Raw genomic sequence first — 14,141 nt, 5'->3', positions numbered from 1 at the left:
GCTATTTATAGGTTCTTTTTCTTCCTTTTCCTTCCTTGCTTGCTGTTTAGAGGATATCTTAACTAGGAACATCTTCTGGTTAAAAATATAAGATGGACATAAACCGAGAAGCTACATCCCAAGCTTCCCTGAAATCTGGGCCAGCTTGGATCAAAGCCTGTCTATGCTCTTAAAAAAAGCAGGCCAAGGAGCCCCTTCCTCCTGACGGATGGAAAAGCCTTCCTCGTTTTGCAGAATGGAAGCAAGGAGGCAGCTCCCAACGTGCAGGGGTGAGGACAGGAGAGGGAGGGGAATATCTTGTGGATTTTATCCTGACTCACTGTCAGTTTCTGTGAAGGCCCCAGTTTGCTCAGATGGGACTGCATAAATACGGCGGCTTTTCTCTTTGTGCCCTACAAGTGCCGAGGCGCAGAGCTGCGTGTTTGGGCATGTGAATGGTGTTTTGCACAGAGCAACCTCCTGACCAGCCCCACAGCCCCTGACGTTGGTCCCCAGGTGAGCTCTGTTGGTAGCTGCTGTGGTCCATCATCCTTCACTGTGACCCATTATTCCTGTGATACGTGCTCTCTAAGAAGTTTTCAGTCTTATTTGTCAACCACTATTTGTCCTAATGTTGGCTCTTTACACATTAACACCTCGCTTTAGGTGGTAGGTCCTGTTGAACTCTTCAGCGCTCTTACATGGAGCTCTTCTGGGCAGTGGTAGCACAAGAGTAAATGGCTCCAGAGTGCCCTGGGACTGCTCTGGTCGCTCTGTGCAGCAGGCAAAGGCACACCAGGTTTTATGATGTTTGACCAGGCTGTTTGTTGTAGACTGGCTACTGCATTTTATGAGCCTGTTTGTATTTTCATCTTCAGCCTCTTCCCCAGTACTAAATAAAGAAATCAGGGAAAGCTTATTGCACCAAAGCTTTTGCAATTCACAGCAAAAATGTTCTATACAGACGCAGGTAAAAGATGATAATAACTAATCCTACTTGGCCAAATCTTGCTGTTACTATACTGGTATAAGTCACAGTCCAGCCATTGGTTCTTGAGAGGCCTCTTCAGTTTCTCACCACTTGAAATGACTGCCTAGCTGAAATGTGTGCATACCTTGGTTGGATTTATTTCTCCTCCAGTGCTTAACCAAGTACTTGGTTAAGTTGCTTCAGCAATCTCTCTAACATCCTGCCTCCACAGAGGCCATGGCTGAGAGGGCATGATCTTTACTTGGCCCCAGCATCCAGGTCATGGCTAAACCCTCTGAATTTCTTCTCACGTTACATGTCTACAAAAGGGTGCATCTAGCCATGCTAGGACCAAAGCTCCTGCCCAGACACATGTTGTTTTGTGTTTTGCTCCTTGCAAGCCCCCTTCTGCTTGATCCAGACAAATGGTCTGTGGCCCTGCCCTGATCTGTTCATGCTGCTGCTGCAGAGATCACCATCCTCACCATTGCTTTGAGTATGCATCCTTCCCATGCCTCCCTCTTCTCTGTGCCACTGCATCTGACTTGCCTGGCTTCCCTTGCAAGCTCCTTCGTAGCCCTCAAGGGAGGGAAGCTGGTGCCCTTTCTCTTTCAAGGGGTACATCACTGATGCTGACCTCTGTAGCCTTCTCAAAAAACCGTGACTGACCATATCCAAGCGTTATCCCTTCTTACCCTCTCATTTGTGAGGTGCTCAGATAAATGGCCATAAAGAGACATCTTCCTCTTTTGAGATTCTTCTGCAAAGCTGGGCAGTGGGATCCGGGATACTACAATAATGCTGTTACCGTACAATAGTACAGGAAATATAAATAAAGACAAGTCTGTTTTCAGGCAGTTTCAGAAATGGGGATTGTTTCCATGGTGGATTGCTACAATTTGGAAGGAACGGAATTTCAAGAAAAATAGCCTTTCTTTTCTTCTGCTGATTTCTTTCTGCCCTAAACATTTTCTGTATTTTCTGTCTGATTCTGTAAGAACATTTTGCTTCTCTCCAGCCTGATGAATTGTATAGCTGGAAAATCTTACACAAATGGTAGAGGTCAGGTTAGTCTGTCCCAATGTTAAGTAAAATAATTTTATTCCATTTTTATCCCATTTTATCCGTGTATTTAATTGTTCCTTTCTTCAGAATGTGTTCTAAAGCCTTTCATACCTTTTTTCCCACCATCCTGGCATGTATGTGCTACATTTGCTCTTGCCTAGTCAGGTGTGACTGCCCTGACTTCCCTGAGGAGCCTCACTACTAGGACATGCTAGAAGGCTCCAGCAGAGATGATTTGATCTTATTCTCCGTCCATTTGCTTACTCTAACACAACAGCATGTTAGATTTATGCTTTTACTTTAGGTATGGTTTCCATTTTGTTGTCTTTATTCGTATTACCTAGCCCACCTTCCCTGTTATTTTCAGCATCAACATTCTCACTCAAGCAAAGCATTTGCTTGGTTTTGGGGAGATACCTCAGTTATCTTTAATCTACCATGCTCTCACCACATAACAGAACAGCTCTGTCCTTATTCTCCTTTTATTTATGTACCTGAGCAAGATCTATATTGTTATTTCCAGTGCAAGGTTTAACTCAGCCTGATTCTTGGCAGTCCTCGCTGGTTTCTGAGCCATGACAGTCAGAAATATCATCACCAGTTGCACTTACTTTCCAGGCTGCTGCTGGGGCAGTAAAGACTCCCACAGTGATACGACTCTTTCAGCACATCTCTGCCTGGATCATTACAGCAGTATTTGTCCATGACCAGATGAGTTTGCAGTAGGGGCCCAGCACAGTCCCGGTAGACCATCATTCCCTAAAATAACATGACTCAACCAGTTTTTACTCTGTTGCATATTTTGCCTCCTTATTTCTCTACAGTCTTTCACAGCATGACCAGAAGCTGTACCTTCACCTCCTGTAGTTTCACTATTGCATCCCCAGGATAGTGCGTTTCCTTCAATGCCCGTATTGCAGTCAGAACCTCCATTTCTCCATACCCCACAAGCAGGAAATTTTAACTCTGTATTCATACATTTCTATCAAAAGACATCTTGCACACAAGGCATCGGTTTCTTCCCACTCTCTCCTAAGCTCAGCCTTGACTGTGACTGAACACCAGAAGAGGTTGCTCAGGGAGGTTGTGGTGTCTCCGTCCTTGGAGATATTCAAAACCTGACTGGGCACAGCCCTGAGAAACCCTCTTTCGGTGACGCTGCCCTGCACAGGGGCTTGGACAGATGGTCTCCAGATGTCCCTGCCAGCCTCACCCATTCTGTGAGTGGCTCCAAGAAACCCCTGTGCACTGTCTCCAGCCAGCTCTGTGTGAAAACGGTCCCCCTTGCTGCAGCAATCGCCCTGCTGAAGGCATGCTGCCAGCGCTGCGGCTGTTCCTCTGGCTTGTCAGACAGTGAAGATCACAAGCTCTGGGATTTTCTGATGCTAAACAACTTGAGTTTCCACCACCTGTTTTCATAAAGACTGATGGGGTTTATGATGACTGTTGATAAACTACACTTATTTCAGAGTCTTTGGAAATGCCCTGGTGATTTTTTCATGTCCCTGTTAGAAGTGTTTTATTTTCCATTTCTAGGTAAGCAAGAAAAAACATGACTCCCCCAACTCTATTTTCAGATTTGGTATAATCAGGTTAATTACTGACATTCTTTTTGATACTTGGTAATTTCAGCCTAAAGGCATGTTGAACTCAACAACTGTAAATACACAGATATAATGGAAAGGCCGATCCATTCTCAGCTAGACTGAGGTGAAGGCATGGTGACAAAATAAAACTTTAAATATGCCGCTTCATTGAACTACCTCAGCAGCCATCTGTTTACCATGTGGAAAATAATTTGTAAGGTTTCTTAAACGTTTGTCCATTGTTTTGAGCATGTTTCTCTTTCTTTTCATGCTGAATGAAGATCTCATTCTCTCACCTCTTAATCTGATGGAGCTGGAGACGCAGGATAGGTACTTGTATAGTAATTGCACAAGACAACATTTACTGAATAACCTGAAGCACAGAGAGGTAAGTGACTGCAGACATTTCTATCGCCTGCTATTAATTGACACACCTGTTGCACAGACCTGTTGGTACCAAGAGATGTAACACTGAAAAATGAAATCATGGTAATTGCACTCTCCCCGCAAGCTATCATTTAATTTACATTTTAATTAATTTTTATAAGTCTTGTAGTTACGAAATACTGAAGCAATTAAAGGCATGAAGGAAGGAACATGCCAGTGTCAACTGAGGACAAGGAGTCAAAGAGGAGAGTTTGGTTCAAGACAAAGCTCATATGAAAAATAATGCTTTGTAATTTATAGTTCTGTCTATGTGACATTTTCTAAGAAGTTCTTTGGAAACTTGAATAAGATAAGGCATAGTTTTAGAGTCTTAGCCATTTTGAGAGATCACTACTTTCCTTAGTTTTCAAATGGGGAAACTGTGACAGAGAGAGTTTGAACATCAGTTTCCTGAGCTCAAGGAGAAAATCTGCAGTGGAGCTGGGACTCAAATCCTGAGCTGTTGCAATCCAGGTAAGTATCTTCCTTACAAGAGCATCCTTCCAACTGGCACACAAAAAGGAATTATGAAAGACGTGTGTGTTTTTGTGAGTAGGGTGACGCCTTTGTTACACAGATCTCATAACCTGGCCTTTGGCTACCCAACCATTTGGTGTTCTCAGAAAATGGCTGTTACTAATGAAAGCATTGCTAAGTCTTGTGATTCTCATATTTATTGTTTTCTTAAAACCCCAGTTCCTAGATGCAGAAGCTTCACTTCTGTTTAAATGAAAAAGAAGTTTCCAGCTGTCAGAATTGTATAAAATATAAAGCACTGCTCCTAACTACACAGAAACCAAACCATCAAATTAAAAAGAACTTAAATATATTTTTTAATCACACACAGTGTACCATACCTCAAGTTTTTTAAGGCACCTCCATGATTCCGAAGGACAGATTTGGGACTTTTGGTGTTGCTGATGTTGCATGTCAGACAGGAACGAGCCTGGAGGCGCTGAGCTGCTCCGAGCAGTTGTGGTCACACCCACAGTGCATCATCTGGAAGATGCCGAGAAGTGGGTGCCTAAGGCGGAGAACGGGACAGCAGTGCTGATTTCACCTCTTTGGACTGTATATCGGTGCAGGTTTGAATGCCAAACCGGGGAAAGAAGGGAGCTAGGTTTGCTATCATAAGAAACGCAAATGTCTGAGAATTAAGTGGTTTCAAAGCTGCAGCTAACACAGGTTACTGCTTACGCTGGTAAGAGGTCTCAGCCACCAGCAGGTATCAGGCTTAATCTGTGCTGAGGTGCAGCAAAGATATGACAGACGACTTATGGTCTTTTCACAGGGAGTTGTCTGTTCCTATGTTATATTCCTATGAAGCCTATGAGGGATGACACAGAGCAGAAAGCTTTCTGTTTGCTTGGTACAGGCAGGGATGGCACACAGCCTGGCCTTGGAGGTGATGGAGAGAGAGAGAGCTGGTCCCCAGAAAGGGCTGGTCTCTGTGCAGGGAGACATAGCTGCTGGGCTGGGGAAACCCAGGAAGGAAAACCATCTTTGCAGCAGCCGTCTGAATTGCAAGCACCATTTACTTTTATTCTGACTCATTTTGATTCTTCTCTACGCCAAAGGGTTCTTTGTTCTCTTCTGCTCACAAAACCTAGCTCTTGAATTTTGGTTTATCTGGAGAGCTCAGGGTGGGGAAAAGGACCAGGAGGGTCCCTTGAAGATTCGTCTTGACTCGAGGCTGGGCTGCCACAAGAGGCACCAGCACCAGTGGGGACTGGTCTGCTCCAGGTGGCCAGGAGCCCCATGAGCAGCCAGACTGCGAGGGCACTTCTGCCACTGGCGCAGACGTGCTCAGGGCTTGCTCGGACACCCTGTGCACGCTTGCTTGGGCACGGCGTCAGTCCCTTGGGGAGGCAGGATGTTCACACTCTCACGGAGGGGCTTGCAGGGCCATCGGTGTAGGAGCTAACCCACTTTTTCTGGTTTTCCTAAGTGCAATGTGCCTGCAGGGAGCATGTCTCCATCCTTCCCTGCTGCTCCTTGTCCTGGGCAGGCTGCAGGTTGCTTTACCGGTGTTTGCCCTCTGCCTCCTCCCAGAGCCCTAGGGATGCTCTCCCCCTGCCTGGCTGCTGCCTGGATGGGGCTGCTCTTGCTGCTGTGAACCTCGAATTAATCAGTATTTTCACACTATTATACCTGGAGAGATGTGGGATCCTGGACGAGTCCTGGGCTGCGGAGAGACTGTTCTTTACCTTCACAGCACCACGGTGCAGAAAGCTGCTAAAACCAGGCGACTCCTGGATAGCAAGGGATGGGAACAGGCGTGAGCTTCCTGCGGGGTTTCAGGTTGCGTCCCACGGCTGGCTGCCACACTGGAAAACAGGGGCTGTGGTGGCTCTGGCAGCTCTGCTAGCACCCAGGGACGCATGCGTGGCACCAGCTGTCGGGGGGACAGTGAGGGCAACTGCAAGGAGCAGCCAGAGAGACATTTATCTTTGTCCTGGAGGGAGGAGGCCGGGTGGAAAAAAACACGAGAGATGGGATGAAAACCAACCAGGAGAGAAAGGTCCATGGGCCAAATCTGCCGCAGCTGCCAATGTCATCAACGGCAGGCCTGGCGGTGGGGCGGGAGCCACCCTTTCCAAACACGGCAGAGGACGTTGGATGCTCTCCCAGAAGCAGTGCTGCAAACCCACCCAGAAAGCTCCCGACGCAGGCAAAAAGAAATATTATTCTCCTGTTTTAAAAATAAAAAGTCTGATAAGATATCCAGAGAACGGTGCCGGCTGAGCCCTGCTCCTGCTCCCAGGGCATCCAGGGTGTCACCCTGCTTTGGGGACAGGGACACGAATGTTGCGCTGGGTATGGCAGTGCAGGTGCCCAGGGAATGAAGGGATGCTCTCGCGTGCCCAGGGAGCTACCAGGAGAGTGAGGGCAGAGCAGTATGCACGGGGCCTCTTGGATCCTCCATCTGCAGAAACAGAGCTGCAGCTTGGCCTCGCAGAAGTAACCATCAGCTGCGAGCTGCCTGGCTCGCCGCTTAGACATAGGTCTGCATGCAACTCCTCTTGTTAACAAAACACCCTTTTTCGATATTACTCATGTCCTTATCCTGGTTCCATGTAGAAGGGCCCAGGCTGCTGCTGTGAGGGAGGAAGCTGACCTCCCAAGTCAAGCTGGATGCAGGGACTGTAAGTGTCTGCTTGCACGACTCCTCAGTTCCCCCCCTGGATTTTAAGTGATGCAAAGTCATGTACAGCCAGGCCCTGAGCTGCAGGAGGTGTTCCCAGCCTTTCCTCCTCTGCCCCTGTTCCCATGCCATCCTGCCCATCACCTTCCTTGATGTCTATGGAGGGATCCTCACGTCTTCCAAGCTCCAGACACTGCGAGCGCTGACACTTGTTCATACCTAACACTGCAGATCATTAACAAGGGAGAGCAGTTTAGGGAGGAGTGGAGAAAATTTATTAATGTTTTTTTCATGTTGAAATTATACTTCTGCTCCATAGGCTGAGTGATGAAAGAGAACAGCTGTGTCAATAGTCCATAATGGGAGGGGAAAAAAGTTGTTTACAATCATATTGGCTCTTAGGAAAGGTTGAAAGGCTTTGTTTGAAGCTCTGCATGGCGCCAGCATTAAAGGGGGGGGGGGGGGGAGGAGTTGCAGGTGTGCTCAGAACATCCCCCAGCAACTGTAAGGCACATGTAAAACTGAGCAGCAGCAGAGTCCTAAAAGGTGAGACCAAAGTGCCAGTGAAGATCAGAGCTCAGATGGCAACCAAGATTCCCCCTTTGGGACTTGTTATGGAATGTAAAATGTGCTCATCTATGCTGCTGATAAAGTGCTGCTTATGGGGGAAGAGGAGCAGATCAGGGCAGGTGTCACTGAAGGAGGAAAGACAAATGTATGGGGAAATTTCATGCAAGAGGTTTATCCTTGTGACAGCCAGAAGGTTCTGGACCGTATGTACCAGAGGTGAAGAGCGGTGGCTGCTCGGTCCTGCAGGGACTGCAGCCTGCAAAAGGGACCTGAATCCACATCCGCTTCAACTGATTTGTGTAAGCTGAGGATGATTTTGAAAAGAACCAAATCTTTTTTTTTTCTTTCAGATTTTTCAGCTCCTTATGTACCCATTTTTTCCCCTGAACACTTACCCTTGCTGTAGATCTTCCTTGTTTATTTAGTCCTCCTACAATCCCAGGGTAATAAGAATTGCTTACATTAGAGTTCAGGTTGCTTATCCACTGCGTTCTTTAGCAGAGAAAGCCTTAGAAACACTTTTGTAGGTAAAATACTGAAACCGTGTATTTTAGGTAAGTTGGCAGGTGATGCAGAAAGTTTTATTCTGAAATTTAGAGATGTCAAATTAAAAATGGCATCTCTCTGTCATCTAAATGAATGTTTTTCCATGTAATGCCCAAGGTGATTATGCCAGGGAGGGTAGAGAGAAAATATTTCTTTGTTCTTTTCAGTTTTCTTGGAAATCCCTTAAGACCCCCAATGTCACAAGTTTTGCCTGTAGTTTTCTTTGTATCTTATGTCATGAACCTCTTTGCTTCCCTTCATTTAAAACGTCTACTCAAAGGTGAGATGATCTTCCTCTAGAAACCTCTGCTTTTCTCCATTGACTACAAAGGGAATAGCTTGGTGTGTGCAATTTGCTGAAGTTAATGCAGGGGACCTGCCTGCCTTTCTGGACACCTGCCCTCTCTGGGCTCCTCTTTACCTGCTTTCCAAGAGCTTGCTCCATATCTCAACCATCAATTTTACCAAAGTCACTAAAGGGAGGTTGACTCTGCTTTGCTGTGTGTGTGTTTTGGGGCCATCTCTCTTAGGAAATCACTGGGTTTGTGCTTGGAGAAGATAACACCTGAGACCTTCAGTAGCCTATTTCTGTCCCTCCCTAGGCAGCTGCTGAAGCCAAAGCTCACCTCGGTTTGTTATTTCCAGCTTTCTAGCCCGTCGATGCCTGAGCAGCAGGTCCAGCAGCAGCCTGTCTTCCCAGCTGCTGGCACACTGTGCAGCTGCCTGTGAGCACTGCTGGTTCCAGCCTAGCTGGTGGCCAGGTACCAGTGTGCTGCCAAGGCATGGGTCAGGGAGGGAGCAAACAAGGTGTGCAGAGAGAAAGCCCTCCCTGACCACAGTTATGTCTGAAAACTTTGGTTTGTGCGTCCTTTATATTTCTGTCCTGCCATCAGCATGATTTCATGCAGCTCCTTGGAGGCCCTGAGTTATTTATTCTGGTAGTTAAGCTGCTCGCTGCTCCTCTGGGCAAATCCACACCACCTTTCCATGGGCTGGGAGAAAGGCAGGAGCCCTTCAGTGAAGAATGGCAGAAATGAAGAAGATTGTCAAAGATGGCACTTGATTAGCGACGTCCTTCATACCTTATCCTCTGCATTTGATGTGGGCAATCAGGAGAAGGTGTTGCCAAGGCTACGAGATCATGTCAGTCTGCCTTCCAGGTCCTCTGCGGCTTCTCTCTTCCCCCCCTAATTGTGCCCACACTTTCTGTTTAAATACCATCTGCTTCAGCTGCAATTTGCACAAGTGTCCCAAAGGGCTTTGCTCTTGATTCTCTGGTAATCTGCCCTTTGTATGCTAACCCTCTACAAGATGGTCTTGTTACAGAGAAAATACACTTGTCTTTGAAGAATGATAAAATAAGGATGTGAAGCAACAAAAGACAAGCAGGTCAAATCTGAGATCAATACTGCCTGAGTCAGATTCTGCTGTGGATAATTCCTGAAGACAACTTGCGATCAAAGCAGTAAAGCAAAAATTTGTCATAACCACTGAAAGGGTTAATGGAAGATCCAGTCTGTAATGAAGCATCTATCTGCTGCACATTCCTGCTCATATTCTGCAAGCAAAATACCTACTGGTGTCAGCAGGGGTGTCAGGCGGGGAGTAACGACTTTGCCATGGTGATCCACAGCACCGATGTGACTCAAACCAGGTTTAAAACTGGCTGAGTTTCAAAGGTTGGATGCTGATCCCTTTCTGCTTTCACCCTCTCTTCACCAAGCTTTGTCTCTTTTACATAAAAACAAATTTGAGGTAGGCTAGTGGGGTTGTTGCTGGCAAGGAACATCCCTTAAACAGCCAGTCTGATCTCAAAACCATTAGAAACTAATTAAAAAGTAGGACTAGTCCCTTCCCAGCAGGTTCACAGTAAGGTATTTTTCACAGTGTCTGACCAGGACCTGTGTACTTCTTGCAGTATTACAGGAGGAGTAACTATTACCCAAATCAGTAGAATTTATTAATACTTTCAGGTTCCTTCTTTTTGCTGTTTCTCTTGTACTCCTACAGCATGTTGAGGAACACTTTTGCTGACAGTGCTGTCTTTGGAAAGGCCCGTCAGCGTTCTGCTACAGGCTGTCCTGCTAACGCTACCTGTTATTCAAGCTGCTTGCCCGATGCTTCTGGTTATAAGACCCTTTTTTCCCTTCCAGCCTTTTCCTGTTTGGGCTGAAATGTAACATTAAGAGCATTCTGACTGAGCCAGGTACTTTGATATTTACCGTATATGTAAAAATGTTAATCTAAAGTAGCAGTTTCTGAGAATAAAGCAGAAAAAAGCATATTGTTTTCCCCATTTTATGAAATGATTGCAGGAGTGATATGAAATTTGATGGTTGTGTTGTATCAAGGCCGCCTTTCTCTGTGAAAATTCCCCTAAGTGGAGCTATGCATGTGAACCTTCAAAATAATCACAGTTTGCACAGGAAAGGCTTGCGGGAATTTCACAGCTGAATTCCTTGAGAATTTCTCCTTTCCACAAGCCCTGTGCACGGCAGGGAAGGTTGCCTTGAAACTGTCAAAGCAGTGTTGCACTCTCAGTTCCCCGCAGCCACCTCTGCGCATCACCAGAGCTCTGGGTTCAGCCTATGTTGGCCGGAGCTTCCCTCAAGATCCAGCATGAGCAGATGTTTTCTTCAAACATGGCCAGCAAAGAGATTTTTGCTTGATGTCCAGTCTTATATCAGTTTGTATCCTGCAAACCAAGCAATATGCCTTGTGGCAAGTCAAGAAGGGGTGGTTAGGGAAAAGTTGGAGCTGCTTCTCACAAAGCTTCTCTGAGTGTGACTCAGTCAGCCTGGCAGGGTCTTCCCTGCCTCTTGGACTTGCCCACTGGTGGTCCCATGGATCAAGGCAGGAACAGACCCCTAGACAAGGAGCACACGTCGCCTTTTCTCTGGCTATTGCCTGAACTTGCTCCTGATGTCTCTGTTCGTTCAGCTGGCTCCCTGATTTATGAGGTGCCTTCATTCCTGTGTGCCCTGTTTTTTTTTCCTTTCAGCCAAGGAGGTGGAAGAAGGGTGGGAAGGAGTAGTGATGGACAGGAGGCGCTGTGAGAAGGAGTAGAGATGAGCAGGAGGCACCTCTCTCACAGTCACGTGCATGGCTGAGGAGAAGAGGACATGAGACCCATGCAGGAATTTTTTAAATCCTTGCCCTTTGGTATGGGACTGTAGGTTCAGCATGAGACAGAGGATAAAATAGTCCTTGATTAAGGGATGCTTTTAAACCACAGGGCAAACAGAAGAGTTGGAGGGTTGGTTATATAGAAAGAAACTAGTTGCAGGGATCGGTGCTTCATGGGTCTAAGCTTTGACAAACACCTAACACACTTTGCCTCTTCAGGGTTGTTAGGTGTTTATATGTGCATTGGCCAGCAAAGCCCTGAGCAGGATGAAGAAATGCAAACCAGGAAGGGAAAGGGGGCACGCAGGTCAGAAAGCCGGACACCCTGCCTGAGTAGAACTGGGAATGGTCTCCTGGCTTCCATCTGGCATCCAAGACCAGGTCTGCCTCTGTGCGTAGAGGAGGAAACAGTTCAAAAGACATTTACACTTGTGACTGGCTCTGGGTCACCTAAAACGGTCACAGAAATGGGGCAGGTGGTGGCGTACCCTTACAGACTCTTCTCCTGGAAGACCAGACAGTCTTCCCAGGTGGGGCTCACCTCTCTCTCCCCTTCGGCACATGATCCAAGGGGACTGAAAGCAAATGGGAATGGACCCGAGTTTAGTAGAAGTCAAATGGAAGAGATGAGTGGAGGGTGGTTTGCTCTGCACACCCAGAGCAAAGGGATTTCTACGCTGGTGGATTCTGCTGGGTGTGCTGAAAGGTCAGCAATATTTCAAGTCAACCAGCCAATAGCTATTTTTGGCTCCCAGTTTGCAAACACCACATCAGAAACAAAGAGTTATTTTGGTCCATCAGGATTGCTCTGATAACTTTGCTCAGTACAATGTTAAATAATCAAACCCCACAGGAATAACAGCACTGTTTTATAATCCCATATTATCAGATATATAGAGGCACACAGGGGAGTGTGTGTGGAGGGGAGAGCTTAAATCTCTTAACGAGTACAAAGGAATATTTATATTATTCATATCATCTGAGTCCATATATTGCAATGATTGGGAGTATTGTGTAGGTGTGCATAGAGGTGTGGATTTTTAAACAAGGGGGTACTTGTCCCAACAGGAGAAAATCGCAATAGCTATTGTCCTCCACTGCTTTTTAGCAATGCCAGTGAACAATGTGGTTGGTGTGACAAGGAGCAGCTGAGGCGCCTGCAGAGCCCCACTCCTACACACACTGTCACCATGGCTTCCTCCACATCTGTGTTGTGGAAACACCTCCTTTGCCCATCAAAAGCCCGGTGGAAGTGGAGCTTATTGATTTGTGAGTCACTGGTAGCACTGCTACAGCAACAACCATGGAGAGAAAGTCTATGGTTTATGTCACACAGGACCCAAATAGGACCAGAGTTTCCTTTTGCTGTATGGACTGAGGAAAGATAGCCCTTGCCCAGAGACCTTGAAAATGTCCCTGGAGAAGATAGATAAAGGTAAGAGAAAGGGAGTCTTATAATGTCTGGTTTAGGGCTGGAGAGGTTAAGCACAGAGACCTCGCAGACCATCTGCTCCGCACCTATTGCATCCAGCGTGGTTTTTTTTTAAATTGCTATTTAGGTGTCAAAGAAACACCTGGGTTTTCAAGCATGATCTTCATGGCAGGTGATCACCACATGGAAAAATTCTGCTCCAAAGTGTCCAGATGGTAGCAGTGAGAAACTGACCTCCTCTAGGAACACAGAGGGCCTGTTCCTCCGAGAGCTGGACACTTTGGAGCCACGTTCCTCTCATTACCTGCCAATGATGTCAGGGAGGCTGGTGTTGGAGTGAGTCACTAAGCCAAGACGTCCTGAGCACCAGGCCTGAGTCAATGGTTCATCTTTTTATTAAACCCACCTTTCCAATTCTCAGAAGGCTAAAGAGAGATCTCCTTTCTGTCTTGTCTTGTCTAATCACCAGTGGGTGGTCATGGAGAAGAGGCAAACTCTTCTCAGGTGTGCACAGTGAAAGCGCAGAAGGTGACAGTCGCATATTGTAGCAAGGGATAGGACATAAGGAAAAAAACTTCTCCAAGAGGGTGGTCAAGCAGGACAGCAGGAGCCCGGAGAGGATGTGGTGATTCCATCCTTGAAGGTGTTCAAGATTCAATGGGACATAGCCATGAGCAGCCTGCTCTACCACCAAAGGTAGCCATGCTTTGAGCAGGGGTTGGACCAAAAAAACTCTATAGATCTCTCCCAGTCTAAATTATTCTGCAGTTTTTCCGAGTTGAAGAAGGTCACTGGCATGCTCGCCATCCTGTCCAAGTGGTTCAGTGTTTTCCCCAGGAGGCAGCATCAGGATGAAGCCATCACTTTCACATCTGGGGGCTCAGCTGTCTGGTGCACACCGTGGGATGTGAGGAAGCCTCAGAGTTTTCACGTCTGCCTGGGGGATTTGACCACATTTCCCGCCTCAGAGGTGATTGCTCTGTAAAGCACTAGGGAGTTGTGAGGCTGCAGTCTATTTTCAACACCTTAAAAGCAAAAAACCCTACTGCACTTCGCATGCAACATCGAACAGCTGTTCACCTGAGAAGGGAAGAGAAAGACCCTGTAGACTGCTGCTTAGGGCAGTCAGCTGGAAGATAAGTGTGAATTAAAAAATATTTTGGAGTGAGGATTCACTAGAGCAAGGGTTGAAATCCTCGAGTCTCTCCCTTGTCCCCAAATCTCCCCAGATACCAGCCCCTGAGTTGTGCTCTTTCCAGCTGACCTGGTGCAGAGGAGGCCCTGAAATGCCTTTCC

Source organism: Harpia harpyja, chromosome 3 (assembly GCF_026419915.1).
Source record: "Harpia harpyja isolate bHarHar1 chromosome 3, bHarHar1 primary haplotype, whole genome shotgun sequence".
NCBI classification, from domain to species: Eukaryota; Metazoa; Chordata; class Aves; order Accipitriformes; family Accipitridae; genus Harpia; species Harpia harpyja.
Note: the sequence above shows the minus strand (reverse complement) of the source record.